Below are 8865 nucleotides of genomic sequence, written 5' to 3'. Positions count from 1 at the left end.
TGGAGTTACGAATGTACCATATTCCAACATTACACGTCCTTAAATGCAAGTGCACTTCGTTCTCTCATACTCTTGGGGTAACCATCATGTTAAAATAAATCTCAGGCTCGTTTTTGTACAAACTCCACTCTCTAGAATACATTTTCTTTCCATTGGTCATGTTTTCTCACAGGGTACTACCAACCTTAAAATGAAATGCATAAATTCATCCATAGACCATATTCTTTTCATATCAAATCCTTTATTACATCCTTAATCACTTCTCAAAACTCCAAATTAAAAAGTACTTTATTACAAACGTTGCCATCCACATAGATTAGCATGGTCAAGCATTACTTCCATCTTTATTCATTTGTCGCCCTTGGAAGATTTAGTCCCACTGGAATTGTGCGATGTGCTCCTTGAAATCATCAATCTTTTGTTTCATCAAAGTATCCATGAGTTTCATCTCCATCATCTCTGCATGCACCTCTCTCGGGTATTGCTGAGTGTGGCGGAGTCTTGCTTCAAGTATTTCTGCAATCTGATGTATGGCTTCCATGGCAGCTTCACGAATGGAGTCAAAGAAGGTTGCTCATGGTACACATGAGATGAAAAATTATTGTCCCATAGTTTTTGGGCATACTCCTTTCACACGGTGGAAGTGTACCTCCACATACCAAAGTTCCACTCCATTTTTCCAAGAAGGGATAGCCTTTGTAGACCGCATCTCCTTCAAGATGAATATGCTTCATTATATCCTTCACGATCTTTGGGTAATCATGATAACCAGTGAGGGTCATGATCATTTCTAGGCCCTTTAGGAAAGACTCATAAAGGGTTTTCATCTACCACTGTAAGAAAATGGGTACTCAGAATAATGTATGTATCTCCTTGGGTGTACTAGGGTTGTTTCCAACAAGGTTTAATGATCAGTTTATCCATGGGTTCAAGGTTTTGGGTCTGGTTGAGAGAGAAAGTTACCCACCGGTAATAAATAAATAAATCCTAACTCAAAGTTTCTACCATTTGTAATGGACTGGTTTACTACGGTTTCATTACTTCGGGTCTTCAATGCTTGGGAGTTTTCTAATTCCTGATGCTTCTCCCATATGAAGGCCTCATGTTATTCTTCGGTAACTTACATCTCACGAGGTTGAAATAAATACAAACCTACGAATATCGTATCTTAAGGTATAATCTATCCAGCCACTCAATAAACACAAAGGTAAACAAACAAACATTCATTTATTCAATCAATCATACAATATCGCAACCCACATGAGTTGGTACGGTTAGATACTTTAATTGCAAAATGTTCGTCTTCATTCTCTCATGGTGGTGCTGCTACTAAGCTAGCTTCCTCTCGCCGTGCTTGATCTTCTCAAGCTCTTCTGCCAGATCATCCATGTTGACGCAAAGCTTCTTGTGATGTCCTTGAATCTCCTGGAGTTGGGCTTGTAGCTTATGGATTTCAACATCCTTAGCATGATCCATGATCCGATTGTTCTTCAGCTCCTGAAGGATCGTCTATATCTCGAGGTCTTACTTGTCTTGATTGGCTACCTTCAGTTTCTGGGTCTTGAGTTCCTCACTAAGCGCTTCCTTGTCAAATAAAGCTTCCAGAAGGTCCATCTGAAGATTCTTGATGTATTGTTCTAGATCCTGGTTATACACCAACACAGGTGGAAGCTTCATCCTCTACTCATTCGCCACGACAATAGTTGCTCTGTCAACCTTTTGCCATATAACCTTTCCAAAGTATTGATTTTCCTAGCTCGGCATGATGACGATAGCATAACTGTGCAATAGTATCATGGATGGTAGTTTTTATGCCCATATCATAGTCATGATTTAACGTCCAATATGTGATGTATCTAGTCTTGGGGTCTTATTTACGACCAAAAACTTGAGTCTTAACGCCCCATGTTCCAGACTTACTCTTACACACCTTGATCTCAGGTATCAACAACTTCAACAGTCTAACCAGCTCCATAAGGAATGGGCCACCAAAAACATCCTCATAGTGTTCCCTTTCATTCAGGATGTAGCTCTCCATCTATAATTTGAAGTAATGAAGGTTCTGTAAAATAATTCAAAGGTTACAAGAGTAGTACCGAATAAAAATTGTTCCTATTAGGGTCTTCCTATTTCTAAGCCATTTTCTAGGGTCACGTCCTATAGCAAACATATGATATGATACCATATCTTTAGCGAACAGACCCAATACGGTCAGGTATCTCTACTTTCTGTGCCATCCCTCGTGTCGGTGGAAAAACCGGCTCATCTCGAGTAGGCGGTCCGAATTGTGGATCTAGGATCGATGGGTAACAAGAGATGAAGAAGACGATATTTTAACCAGGTTTGGGCCCTCTTAATGGAGGTAAAACCCTACGTTGTGCTCTTGATGTTATTGATGGAATAGTACAAAGTACAGAGTTGATCTACTACGAGATCGGATGTTGTGGTCTAATCCCTAATCATAATGAGATTAATGTGTCCTACGAACTATGGCCCTCTACCTTATATAAATGCCAGGGGTACTAGGGTTACACAAGTTTGGTTATAATAGAGAAGGAATATGCCGATTACTACATCGCCTTGGATTGTACGCCAAGTCTCCACAAGAGTCCATATTGAGTTAGATACTTCTACTAACGATCGAACATGCCCGGGAGTCCGTCCCATGAGAATAGGCACACGGCCCGAGGACGCCTAATCTCGGACTTCCTTAGTAGCCCCCGAACTGACCTCCAATGCCGAAACCTTCCTCTGGTCATTTCATAGGGACTCTGGCTTGTGAGGCGACTTCCTCTCTTCCTTTAACCAATGATAGCTCAGCTGTCGATGACTTCCCCTCCTTCGAATGCATATACAAAGATGTATATATACAAATTTTAATTTCTAGGCCGACCATTCAACAATGAGTAGCGTCCTTCCTTATTAGAGAGGTCGCGGTTGGTCAAGGCCCGTAGCCTTTTATGAAAGAGCGGTTCGAGACCGTTTTACTAACACGTTCCATCATGGAGATCGTGTCCCTATTTTCCATGGATATGTTTTATGGTTTGGGTTTATCCCACACGCCCATAATCGCATGATTTTATTGGGAAGTGGCGGATTTCACGGCTCAGTGGCGGGGCCGTCGGTATTCTCATGAGCCATAAAAGGTAAAACCGTCACCTTAGCCCTTCCACGCACCTCAGATCTCACAACACCATCGCCATTCCCTGCTCCCAAAGCTCCTGCGCCCAGGCTCCCCTTCTCCTCCCATCCTTTCAGATCCCTTCATCAATCCGGAAATGGCAAGCGCTGGTTACAAGGGAAAATGGGAGGTCTCCTCTATCACTTAGAAGGCCATTCTCGAGCTGAAGAGCTCCAGGTATCTTCCGAAGAACATAGCCCACCGTGCTCCGGAGAAGGACCAGGTCATCCCCACACCCAAAGATGGGGAAAGAGTAGTTTTTATCCCTCATTTTATTCGGGGCTTAAGTTTTCCCCTCCATCCATTCGTTCGGGGAGTCATCTTCTACTATGGGCTTGACTTCCACGACCTCCCCCCAAACACCATCACCCACCTATCAGCCTTCATCACTGTTTGTGAGGCATTCTTGCGGGTCCAACAACCCCACTTCCGCCTTTGGCTGAAGGTTCTCAATGTCAGGTCGTAGGTTGTCAATGGCTATGAGGCGGATTGTGGAGGGTCAATGATCAGCAAGCTCAGTGGGGACACATGGCCGAAGGGCACATTCATTGATACCATCAAGTCATGGTACAAGGAGTGATTCTATATCACCGAGCCACGCAACACAGGCGAGGCATCTCCTCCCGCATTTAGATCTCGGCCTCTCACCCGTTTCGTATCCTGGACGGAAAAGGCCCTAGATTGGGGGGAGGCAGCGGGGGTGAAGGAGCTCACGAAGAAGATCCCCAATCTATTGGAGAAAATCGAGCTTACCATGTAATCCAGGTGATGCTGCATTGCCGCATTCTCCCCGTGCCAGCGTCTGCCCGCCCTAGTGATTTTGCCTGGTTTTTATTTTTATTATCTTACGTTTTTATCTTTTCTTTTCGGTTTCCCATTTTCTCTTAGTTTTTTATTTACTTTTTCATTTATTTCTTTTTCATTTTTCTAAAATCTTCCAAATTTTTGAATATTTTCTGAATACTGAACATTTGTATGATCCACGATTCATTTTTGAAATAATGAACATTATTAGAAATCATAAATATTTTTTTAATTCATGATTTTTTTACAAAGTTATAATTTTCTGAATAAGAAACATTGTATGATTTCATGAACATTTTTTTAGAATTCATAACTTTTAAAATTTGAATTTTTGGGAAATTACGAAATAATTTTAAGATAGTAAAAATAAATTAAATGAGAAAAGAAAAGGCATAAAAAAGGGAGACTCAATAAAAGCCGTAGGAACCAGGGTTCGAACTCGGGTCTGCGCTCTAGGAGCATGGGGCTTCAGCCACAACGCTACAGATGCGATAGGAACAATTTCGTGTGCCTTATAAGGACGAAACGGCACATCGACTTTGACAGGAAAGAAAATATGAATCGTTTTCTTGACTTGTGGATGACATAGTGGGTAATTTAGGACAACTTTAAGGGCAAAAACTATGACGTACGATAGAAGCAGTAGTTACTTTATTATTACTAGCAAAAGGGCCCATGGATTGCAATGGAAGAAAGGAATACCACTCACTTTTAATTTACAAAAATTGTCTATAATTTAGGTATTTGTACCTATGACCCAAACAAAGATAATGTTAGACTACAAAAATGCATTTCAAGATTCCACAGGTCTTTTATTTAAACACAGTTTGCATGTAGATTTAATACATACAAAAAAACGGTCAAGTGATCTTCAATTTCGTCTGCAATCCTCATTTTGCTGAGATGTTCATCCACAATCCGGATCAGTACCAATATGAAAGAAAGACGGATAATGCATTATTGATTAAGATTGCATCCTATATAGTAATTTGTAAATGTTTAACAGGTAAAATAACATCATATTCAGATTCTACATATTTTTCTAATCAAAATTCATATATAACATGTTAAATTTTGAATTACGGTTTAAAAGATATGAGTATTTAAAATAATATTTGATATGTGCTACGGGTTTAATGTTAGAAACATCAAAGGGTTTTCTATAAAATAGCATGACGGACTAAGAATACCTATTTCTTTTATTAATACTAGCAAAAATACCCGTGCGTTGCAACGGGGAAAAAAATTCTTCCATTTTTGAGGGTGTGGGTCTGTGCGTTGCTATGGAAGAACACTCACGTATGTGATGGTATCCTACAGATCTCTATGAAGAAAAAAATCAACTGATTATAACTATTTCATTTCCCAATTAAATCTAGGCATCTTGACCACCCTTAACTGTCTTGTTACCCAAGTAACATAAATTTACTTTAGTCACTACCAACGTGGGAGAAAAGTCTCCGATTAAAAAAACCATAGAGCAAAGGTACTTTGAGACGCTAGTTTGGGAAGAGGGTATGTATTCCCGTCCTTGACCATCTAAATTTGTTCATATCCTTTTAGATATTTCTGAAAACATCATGCATCAATGTGAGGGTTGGAAATTTCATCTGTGGTATTGTCTAAATCTCATTGCAAAGGTTCAAAGTAAGCATCCTACCTACTACTTCTCAACTTCAGTAAACAACTGAGCATTGTTTAGTTGCAATGGTTAGAAACTAAATCGGGCGAAATTAGCAAGGTTGTGTACAGCAGACCAGACAAAGTCCGAGTTTCTACATACACTACAATCCATTGTGATCTATATGCGGGAGTTACCTAAACAAATTGATAAGATGAGTACGCCTGATAAACAAACAAGACTACCATAGCACCGCACGTCTTCACATGCACATAAAGGTCTGTTTTCTGAAACAAAAAAGGTCAGCATGGTTGGCCTTGTGGACAGGAGGGAGAGGCCGGAAGTTCGAAACCCCACGTAAGCAATTAATCTTTTGCACTCAAATGAAAATCATGGAGATCAAGCCCAACACAACCCAGTTGATTTTCTACTGGGCCTACTTCTTTAACGGGTGAGGCCTGAGTGGACGAGGGGACTTTTTTCCATCTGGAATGTCGTTCATTAGTACCACCTCGTGTATAATACACTTAACGTAGGATCAGATGCGGGACGAAACCAAGAATATCACCGTGCTTTATTAGTATCCAAAATTCAGTTTTTCAGGGGGGTGGGGGTGGGGGGGAGGGGTGGGGGGACGCTCATACATGTTCATGAGATAATTCGTAAGTTATCTGCTAGAACCTAGGAAAGTGTGCAAGCCCAGGCATACTATGTAAGAATCATATATATGGAGATTGGTGGAGCAAATTAAGGACAGTAAAACTGGACCTAAAAGGAGCTCCCTCATGCGCTCAGCGATTTCGGCCGTCGGATTACCAGTTTAGTTCGTTTCTGGCCGTCAGATCAACGTTTAACGCCACTTTACCATGATTGGGCCAACTGTCCTGATGGTTAGCTACTCTGGAGACTTTTTTGAAGGCCTGTCGTTCACTGGGCCCAATGGCCCATTTATCATCTGCATCTGCGTCGGCTGAGATAAGCCGAGGCTACGCTAGCGAAGGAACCGACGATAGAGGCCAGCCGTCAAGCGCTCAAGGAGCCAATGCGGCGCGCGCGAGCAACCGGCGGTCCAGGGGATCTAGCTAGGGTGAGGCGCCTAAGGGGATCCGGTGCTCTAGAGGCTACCTCCAGGCCAGTTCGCTGATCCTCCCCCTTCACTTTCACGCCCTGAAAATCCCTAGCCGCGCCGGCGGCAGTGGAAATGAGCCGACGACGCCTCCAGCGAGGTTGCAGCAATGGAACCCGCATCAAGGCAGGGCGAGCGTGCGGCATGGGCCACTTGCCTTTGGAGCGATGGCGGATGACGTCTCATCATGCTCCTAGCCGACGACGGTCGATCAAGGCCGCGACAGCGCGCATGGCCCCCTCCTCCACATCTCACTGACGCTGTCATGACCTCCTCAGGCATCAGAGGCGCTCAACCATCTCAAGTTCTGAACTCTAACCCTTTTCTCATCTTATTTAGATTGTTATTTTAATGGTAATGCTATCCTCCTTTTCTTTTTGGCACATGGAACTCTTGGAGGGAAACATGTTCTCCATGGTGCTCCAGCAACTGCACACGAGGTTGGGCCTCTCAGATTGGTGCCCTGCAGAATTCAGGTTGGGGGTAAAGGTTATGAAGGAAACTGTACAAGAGAGGACATATCTATGGGGAACAACAATACACCAGGTCCCTCATATTTCTTTCCGTTTCATATACGATTCCTTCTTCCACCAAATAATTTATTTGTCCTCACATCCTTCCAATCCGATTTGTACATACACGCAATGTTGTGGCGGTGCTTCGTTGAGTCGCCAACGAAGAGAGCATCTGAAAGGAGATGGGTAGATGTTCTAGAGAATTTTGTACATCGAGCAACTTCCTCTTCATGTATCTGATCTATTCTTCAAAAAGTCAAGCGACTGGATTTATGCACTTGTCCTTTAGATTCAATAGCCACAACCTCTTGCATATTCAGGTCCCCCCCAATATGTCTATTTCCAAATATTCAAGCCCTTGGTTCTCTTCCATGTGACCGCCTCTTTGTGATTTCCGACTCAACAATTCATGGCATTTACATGAATTAGTAGTAGTGATAAGTAGTATGGATGCCATAGGATTATTTTTCTTCTCACATTCAAGTACTGTATTAGTTATTGCAAGATTCTTCTCTATAGTTTGGTCAACCTACTAACATCAGTTAATTGTTTTCTTTTTGTTTTTCGTGTGCTCAGCTTGCAGGTAACAATTGCTTGAAAAGTCTAATATGCATCCTTTCAATCAAAAACCTTGAAAGTAAAATGACAAGAATTTGGTATACATTTCTGGAATTAAATTTCTTTCTTATATTGCAATTTATATTATCAATGATTTTCGATGAATTAAATTTCCTTTGCTTGAAAGCGAAGCCACCTTTTCTAACACGGTAAAGCTATGCTTACAAGTATTCACTAATTAGCTTGTAAAGAGGTCAGAAACAAGGTCACTGATACGTTTCAAACGTATCTTTTTGATGTTTTCACGCTGTTATCTTGTCTTCTTTCTATGTTTTATGTACCTTTTTATATATTTTTGAGACTAACTTATTAATTCAGTGCCAAGTGCCAGTTTCTGTTTTTTTCGTGTTTTTGACTCTTTTCAGATCTGATTTTAGAACGGAGTCCAAATGGAATAAAAACCCTGAAATTATTTTTTCCTGAACGAAAGAAGACCAAAGAGCCTTTGGGCCAAGCCAGGTGGGCCCGAGGGAGCCCACAAGCTCCCACCACGCCACTAGGGGGGAGGCGGCGGTGGGCAAGCTTGTGGCTTCCCTGGCCGCCCCCTGACCTAGGTCTTGGGCCTATATATTCCCAAATATTCCACAAAAAATCAGGGGAGCCTCGAAAATACTTTTTCGTCGCCGCAAGCTTCCGTTTCCGCGAGATCTCATCTGGAGACCCTTCCCGGCGCCCTGCCGGAGGGGACTTTGGAGGTGGAGGGCTTCTTCATCGTCATCATCGCCCCTCCAATGACTCGTGAGTAGTTCACTTCAGATCTACGGGTCCGTAGTTAGTAGCTAGATGGCTTATTCTCTCTCTTGGATCTTCAATACAAAGTTCTCCATGATCTTCATGGAGATCTATCCGATGTAATCTTCTTTGACGGTGTGTTTGTTGAGATCATATGAATTGTGGACTTGTGATCAGATTATCTATGATATATATTTGAGCCTTTGCTGATTTCTTATATGCATGATTTGATATCCTTGTAAGTCTCTCCGAGTCTTGGATTTTGTTT

The sequence above is a fragment of the Hordeum vulgare genome, chromosome 2H (genome assembly GCF_904849725.1).
Source record: "Hordeum vulgare subsp. vulgare chromosome 2H, MorexV3_pseudomolecules_assembly, whole genome shotgun sequence".
Classification (NCBI taxonomy): Eukaryota; Viridiplantae; Streptophyta; class Magnoliopsida; order Poales; family Poaceae; genus Hordeum; species Hordeum vulgare.
This window is presented reverse-complemented; position numbering follows the sequence as displayed.